Raw genomic sequence first — 7,517 nt, forward strand, 5'->3', positions numbered from 1 at the left:
AAATCTTGTGCTGGAGCAGCCCTGGGCTGGTAGTGGCGGTGGGCAGGATCTGGCCCATTGGGCACCTTGCTGGGGATGCTTGGAGGGGCTGGGGATGCTCAGGGCGGGCTGGGGATGCTCGGGGGGATGAGGATGCTTTGGGGAGATGGGGATGCTTGGGGGGGCTGGGGATGCTTGGGGGGTGATGAGGATGCTCGGAGGGGGCTGGGGATGCTCTGGGCGGCTGGAGATATTCAGGGGGGCTGGGGATGCTCAGGGGGGCCTGGGGATGGATGCTCAGAGGGGCTTGGGATGCTCAGGGACGATGAGGATGCTTTGCGGGGATAGAGATGCTTTAGGGGGATGGGGATGCTTGGGGGGGCTGGGGATGGATGCTCAGAGGGGCTGAGGATTATCAGAGGGGCTGAGGATGCTTGGGGGGGCTGGAGATGCTCAGGGGAGCTTGGGGTGCTTGGTTGGGCTTGGGATGCTTTGGGGGGCTGGGAATGCTCAGGGGGGATGAGGATGCTTTAGGGGGCTGGGGATGCTCAGGGGGCTGAAGATACTCAGAGAGGGGTGGGGATGCTCACAGGGGCTGGGAATGCTCAGGGGGGATGAGGATGCTTTGGGGGGCTGGGGATGCTCTGGGGCTGCAGGATGCTGCCTGTGCTCCTTGGTTTGTGTTCCCAGGGTTGGAAGACGTGTCTGGGGATGATGATGGCAGCTGGGAGGGGCACAGAGCAGCCTGACCACACAGCCTTGCAGGCAGCAGGTATTCCCCGGTCTGGGTGAATTCCCCCTGGCAGGGCTGAGACTCCTTCCTCCCCTTTCCTGCCTCCTCATCCTCTCAAAAGCCCAAAGCCCCTCTCCAGCACCCACAGGTCTCCAGGAGGTCAGAGCTGGTGGCGAGAGGCACAGGACGGGTCAGGGGTCCCATGTCCCAACCGGCTCCTCAAACGCAAGGTCTTGCTGGTGTGCGTGGGCTGGCTTTTTTGAGGCTTCTTTCTCTCCCCCAGGTACATGAATTCACGTGAAAAACGAGCCCGGAGGAGGAGATGCTGCCAGGGCGGGCTCCACGTTCAGCCCCAGGTTGTTTCATCTGGGTGACATTTTTGGGATGTTTCAGATGCTCCAGCAATGCTGAGCCCGGACGGGTGGCGGCGAGGAGGCGAGGAAGAGGAGGTGAGGAAGAGGAGGTGAGGAAGAGGAGGATGGGCAGGACCATGTTGTTCCTCTCATTTAACGCTGATATGCAATGGTGTGGTCAGATGTCTGTTCCAGTCTCTAGCTGCATCCAGGGCTTGATTTGATGAGCACCTGATGAATTCATCCTTGTGCAGCATCTCGGGGGGGAAACCAGAGGTGCAAGAAACATTTTTGAGTGAAACACATATTTTTTTAGCTAAACATTATCTACATCATCCAAATCAGTGTTTGATCTGTCCATGGCCCAAGCTGCCCTTTTATTTCTTCATTTATTCCAACAAAAAAACCCACCCTGAAGTCTTTCACCGTGACATTTTGTAAGCCCATCTTCCCACCACGCAGGCGTTGTTTTCTGAGGCTTTTCATTTTCAAATGTGCCCCTGGAAATATTGAAGCAGAAATTGGAAAGAGAAGGAAAAGAACTGTTGTGGGCTTTTAAAACAATTTTTGTTTGCTTCTTGGGTTTTGCTGCAGTTTTAGAGGTTTGGGGCAGGTCCCAGCGGATCCGGGATGGAGCGAAGGGCACATCCCGTCGTGGGGCAGCGCGAAGCGCCGGGGCCAGATATCCAGGGATTAATTCATTAATAGGATGGAGAAAAATCGTGGTCGTTAAGAAGCTCATTAAGGGGCTCGTTGGGCAAACCCATTGGCGGGATGGAGCATCGCTCGGGGCGGGGAAAGCCTTGAAAACCACAGGACTTCATTCCCCAGGTCTTCACACCACACTGAGTCACGGCACAAGTGAAGCGTTTTCCCATACAGAAGTGGCCTGTTTGCCTCTTTCTTTCTTTCTTTTTATAATAAAAAAAAAACCCTGTGTTCTTCCTTCCAGGAAAAATTGGACGTCTGGCCTCGTTGCTTGTAAAACACATTTCTTCATAATTTCGCATCCCTTCTCACTAAAACTCATCTGAAAAACCAAGCGTGTAAGAACTTTTATCAGTCAATCGAAGAGAAGGTGCCTGTTTCTCGCTGTTCTCTCAGGAAAATCGCAGAAATGCTTAAATTTGGGGAAAATATTTGGCTTTGGGCCAAAGGAAAGTTTTAGCTCCCCACGCTTTAAGTTTTGCATGTAGAAGTTTTCCTTGGAATTTCCCCTTTAATTTCCTAATCCTTCAGTTGGGAAAGTCAGGATTATCTGTTTTGGATTGTAGAGGCAGAACAACAGGTAAACCAAACCCAAAGAGGGTACTTTCAATATCCAGCCAAATGCATCCTCTTGAATCTCAACCGATATGAAAGGTCGGAATATATCGTATAGGAAAACCAAGAGGGTGTGATGTCCTCTCGGCAAGTTTTGCTTTAGACCATCAGTGCACGATGATAATGAAATAAAAGCACCATTTTCTAAGTGTTCCTGAGTTTGGAGTCTGACTCATATGTGTGGATTTGAGACTGGTCTCCTTCAGGTAAGTTTATTTCAGAATTTGGCCAGTTCATCTCAAGCCGACACTTGATTTGGGATGGGGGGGGACTGGGGGTGACCCTGTCCCCGAGTGTCCCCCCTGTCCCCGTCCCACCGCCACAGCTGGAACCAGCGGGCAGGGGGGTGAGAAAAGCGCTGCAGAGCCTTAAACAACCAAAGAAAAACTTGAGTTTCAGGGAGAAAAACACAAACAGCGAAAAGCAGAATGTGAATTTTGGCTTCGATGGAAAATGACACAGGCTGGAAAATATTCCCACCCGCATTTTTACAGCCTGAAAGCACAATCCTTTACTTCTTTATTTTTTTTCCCTCTCGCACAGTGTGAAGCGATGTTACTGCCAGCCTGGCGATCCCTTGGCATGTCCCAGCAGCGCCCTATCTGATGGGTACACAGCGGTCGGTACTGGGGGGACATTGGGGACACATGTGCCCAGAGCCACCGGGGAGCGCGGACCAAACCTCGGCCACCGCGAATGGCCCTGCTGGAACTCCCGGCATGTCTTGGACCCACCGAAAGTTTAGGAGTGTGTTTCCACAGTAACCAAAACATATTATTTTTTCCAGCTGTCCAAAAAGAAAAGAAACAAAACCAACAGAGGAAATTCTAAGAAAATGAAATCAGCAGGAAAACTGGCAGGAGAGTCCCTCTCTCCTGATGAATGCTGGCTGGAGATGGCCAGGGAAGATGCTGGTGATGGGAAGATGCTGGTGGTGGGACCCAGGTCCTCTGCTGGACCCCACCAGGTCCATGCTGTTCCCAGGAGCTCCATCCTGGAACAGACCCATCTTGGAGACGTCACCCCGTGGTGGCTACTTTGGGTTGTGTCCCTGCAGAGTTAAATCTGTGTCCGTGGCACCTGGGAGGCTCCTCCATGGGGGCCAAACATGAGTTGTGTCTACCCCAAAAGCTCTGCTGGGAGGACAGGCTGAGAGAGTTGGGGTGTTCAGCTGGAGAAGAGAAGCTCTGGGGAGACCTTAGTGTGGCCTTTCTGTACTTAAAAGGGGCTGATAAGAAAGATGGGGACAGACTTTTGAGCAGGGCCTGTTGTGATAGGACAAGGGGTGACGGTTTTAAACTAAAGGAGTGAGATCCAGGCTGGATAAAGGGAAATTGTTGTCCCTGAGGGTGGTGAGAGCCTGGCCCAGGTTGGCCAGAGAGGTGGTGGATGAACCATCCCTGGAGACATCCCAGGCCAGGCTGGACGGGGCTCTGAGCAACCTGAGCTGGTGAGGATGTCCCTGCTCATGGCAGGGGGGGCACTGGGGGAGCTGGGAACGTCCCTTCAACCCAAACTGTTCTGTGATTCTGCAATCGCCAGCTCCCCAGCTTATCCTGGCTCTATCACCGGGGAACCTTGGTGCTGGAACTAGAGATCCTTGGCCTGACCACGGTGCAAATACTTAGGAGCGGATTGATGAGCGTACAGGCTGTGGTTGTGCTGTGGATCCCTCACGTTGCACAACCCGAGCACAGCTGCGCATCCTCCCGGCTGCCAGGTCCCGTTCACACACCAGGGAACCGAGCCCTGTGCTGCTGGAGCAGCAGCAACGTGCCCGGCTCAGCTCCGCCACCGCAAAACAAACAGTGGCTCAACCCGCGCCAGCCAGCACGGGCAGAGTGCTCCCAGGCGTCCCTGTTTGGGGTGGGCTGTTCCCACTGTCAGTCCAAAACAAGCTCAGTCACAGAACCGTAGAATCATTGTGGTTGGAAGAGACCCTCAGGATCATCGAGTGCAACCATAACCCAACTCCAGCACTGCACCATGTCCTGAGAACCTCATGTCCGTCTGTCCAACCCTCCAGGGATGGTGACTCCAGCACTGCCCTGGGCAGCCTGTTCCAATGCCCCACAGCCCTTTGGGGAAGAAATTGTTCTCCAGAGCCAACCTCAGCCTCCCCTGGTGCAACTTGAGGCCGTTTCCTCTGCTCCTGGCTCTTGTTCCTTGGGAAAAGTTCCATCCTTTGCTGGAAGAAGGGGCAGTGGCTCTGTTTTCTGGGCTTTTCTTTCCCTTGAATATGTCGTTTTGGGGCAGCGAGTCTCTCTGCAGCTCAGCCCTGCCTCACACCTGAAACGTGGGGTTCATTGCGCTGCCCATGGACACATTCAGGGCTCAGGAACCATCGATCCTCCCTCCCACAGGCAGGAATTTGCCGGGTAACCCTGGATGCTCCCTGAGCTTGGTTTTAAGAGCGTGACTAGAAAGTTACGGCTGGTTCCAACGTGCCGAGGCAAGCGCTGCCTCTTCCTTCAGGTTCTGCAACAAATTGCTGGGGCTTCTGCTCTTGTGCAACGCACCTGGAGATTTTCCAGAAGCTGGGGCAGGTAGGGGAGGTACGGGAGGTATGGGAGGTATGGTGGGGAGGTATGGAAGGTATGGAAAATATGGGAGGTATGGGAGGTATGGGAGGCATGGGATCCTGACGGGTCAGACGGCTCCATCCCAGCGCAGCGGGTTGGGACGGTGCCACCAAATTCACCCCCTTCCCGGGGCAAAACTAGCATGGATTTTGTGATACCTTATTTCATTTTACCCATCTAGTCTCGAAGCAGCTTCCCAGGAGGTGGGAATAACCCTGTTCTCGTATTCTGGTGGTGTTAAAAAATGAGAATTCTGTGAATTCTTTCAAAACTCCCCAACTTTCTCAGCTTCCCTGCAATCTCAGGGCTCTACCGTTCCCTAAAACCGATGGAATGAGCAGCATTTCCCCGGTGTCGTAACGCTGATGTAACAGGGTGGTGAATCAGCGGGGATCTTTCTGTCTGAACCGGGTTGTATCATCGTTATTGCCGAAGTTTTGCTATTTTAAGCCACAAAGCCCCATACGAACCAGTCCAAGTAAATGGCGAGTAGCTCTGTCGTATCCAGTTTCAAATCCACAAACTGGTGAGAACTGTATTAATGCAAAACTATTCCGGTTCATGAGACCCTGCTCCAAACAAGCTGGATGCCACGCAGTAACCCAAGCAGTCTGTAACATTATAAAGTGTATTAATAGTTCTGGGTGGCCTTCACCCGGGTGTTTGAGGGGCAGGGGGAATCGCAACGCCCGTGTTTTGCTTTAGGAAGATGAGCCAAAGGCTGGCGATGGGCTGCGGGCTTGAATTTACATCCATTTCTGGTTTCTGCCACAATACAGATGCCAAAGCAGGTCAGCTTTGCTTAATAAAAACCTCATGGGACTTTCAGCCTGTGCTACCTTTTCTAGGTCGTTACACCCATCAAGGTGGGGTGACTGGTCCCTGAATGGTGGTCCCCACCAACCCACCAAGGAGCTGCCGGCTACGTCAAAACCAGCCCATCCCACAGCCCCCTGTGCTTCTTTTCCGATTTTTCCAAGAAATCACCGGCGTATCTTCAGATTGAGGGGCAGAGGCCACCGAAACAAGGAGAAGCGGTTCCCCAGCCTTGTCACCAAGGGCCTTGTCCCGCTCAGATCCCAGCGTCCCCCTCGCCCCTGGGGCACGAGGTGAATGAACTGGAGTTTGGAGCTGGACACCATGTCCACATTCTTCAGCTCGGGGCTGGGAATGTCAGCTCCTGTCCCGACGCCAGGGGCTCGCATTCCTCCCCCATGCTGCTCCCAAAAAATGCCAGCCCAGAATGGCGTTGGGGACAGGGGTGCCACGTGGTCCAGGGGGACGGGAGGGGACATAAACCCGCAAAGAAGTCTGTTTAGTGCTGGTGACAGAGCCAGGCAGGGGTTGGCATGTGTGTGCTGGCGCGTGTTTACTAAAACGCTGCTCCCAGCAAGAGGGAATGGCTGGAATTCGCTCCTCTCGCTCCCCGTCAGACCCCAAGGACGCACAGGCGGACCTGGGGAATTTGCTCCTCCAGCTTGTTGCCATGGCTGAATATTTTCAAGACCCAAGCAGCCAAAATAAAAAAAGAAGAAGAAGAAAACCAAAACATTTTATTGGGAGGGAAGAAAAATAGCAGAGGGAAAAAATGCAGAAGAGTAATGAGAAGGACGAACGAGTCCAAGAAACGTATTAGATCATCCTTAGAAACTGGTGTCTGAGGAGTTCTCCGTAACTCAGGCTGTTCTAATATTTACTGCGTGTTGTTCAAACTGTAACTCCTGGCACCAGCTGGGGCTCAACGGCACCGTGTGCTGCTCAGAAACATTAGTAAAAACCAGTCCTGGGCTGCAGAGGAGCTGCTGGCAGCAGGGGGAGAGTGTGTAGAGCTGGCAAGCAGAGTAATGCGGGATATAAGCTCTGAGCAAGATAAAAAGATAAAACCCCCACAGAGCCGAAGCGAGGACAGGCCGGTGGCCGGCTGCAGCGTGGGAACCTCGCCATGATCCATGGGGAGAACGCGAGGGGCACACCCGAGGGCAGGCAGGGATCCCTCGTTCCTCTGATCCTGAAGGGACTTGTTTCTATCGGTGTGTTAGGTATTTAAAACCACTCTGCAGGCAGCTTTATTCTGAGCAGGTTTCGGCACGCGGATTGCGAGGCGTCGCTCCCTGCGCTCCGTGGCCATGACGCTCCGGCCAAGCATCCTGGAGGTGTCGGGAGCCCCAAGTTCCCACCCAGGCCCAGATGATGCAAGTTTGGCTCATTTGCCCCCGTGGCACCACTTTAGGTTCGCGCGGCAGTGATGGGTGGATTTAAAACGATGTTCCGGCACCCTCGGTTCTACTTGTATCTCCTGGGGGGAACCTGGTGCTGCAGTAACGTGCATCCTCTGGTGGGATTCCCCATCCTGGGTGTTAATTACAAGACACAGCTGATAAATGAGGGTGCCAGGCTCTCTGCTGACCCCACGCAGGCTGGGTGCCCACTGGAGCGTTTTCCCCAGGGGTGAGCGAAAGGATCAGGGAAAGGCCTGGCTTTGCCAGGTTGTGTTGCAGAATAAAGCTGAACACCAAGAGCTGCTGGCAGCACTTGGGGGGGGTCCCG

General features: G+C 53.7%; 1 long non-coding RNA gene across 2 annotated transcripts; it reads left to right on the forward strand.

Annotated features, from left to right (window-relative positions):
- Positions 1 to 625: 625 nt before the first annotated feature.
- On the forward strand, positions 626 to 2,516 carry LOC309441449. 2 transcript variants are annotated; one of them, XR_014184377.1, is made up of 3 exons: positions 626 to 751; positions 1,106 to 1,242; positions 2,018 to 2,516. It is a non-coding gene; the product is annotated as an uncharacterized lncRNA (long non-coding RNA). The 2 variants fall into 2 exon arrangements; XR_014184378.1 differs by having other exon boundaries at positions 1,106 to 1,237.
- Positions 2,517 to 7,517: the final 5,001 nt, after the last annotated feature.

This window comes from Streptopelia decaocto (genome assembly GCF_964273445.1).
Source record: "Streptopelia decaocto genome assembly, chromosome: 6".
In the NCBI taxonomy this organism is placed as follows: Eukaryota; Metazoa; Chordata; class Aves; order Columbiformes; family Columbidae; genus Streptopelia; species Streptopelia decaocto.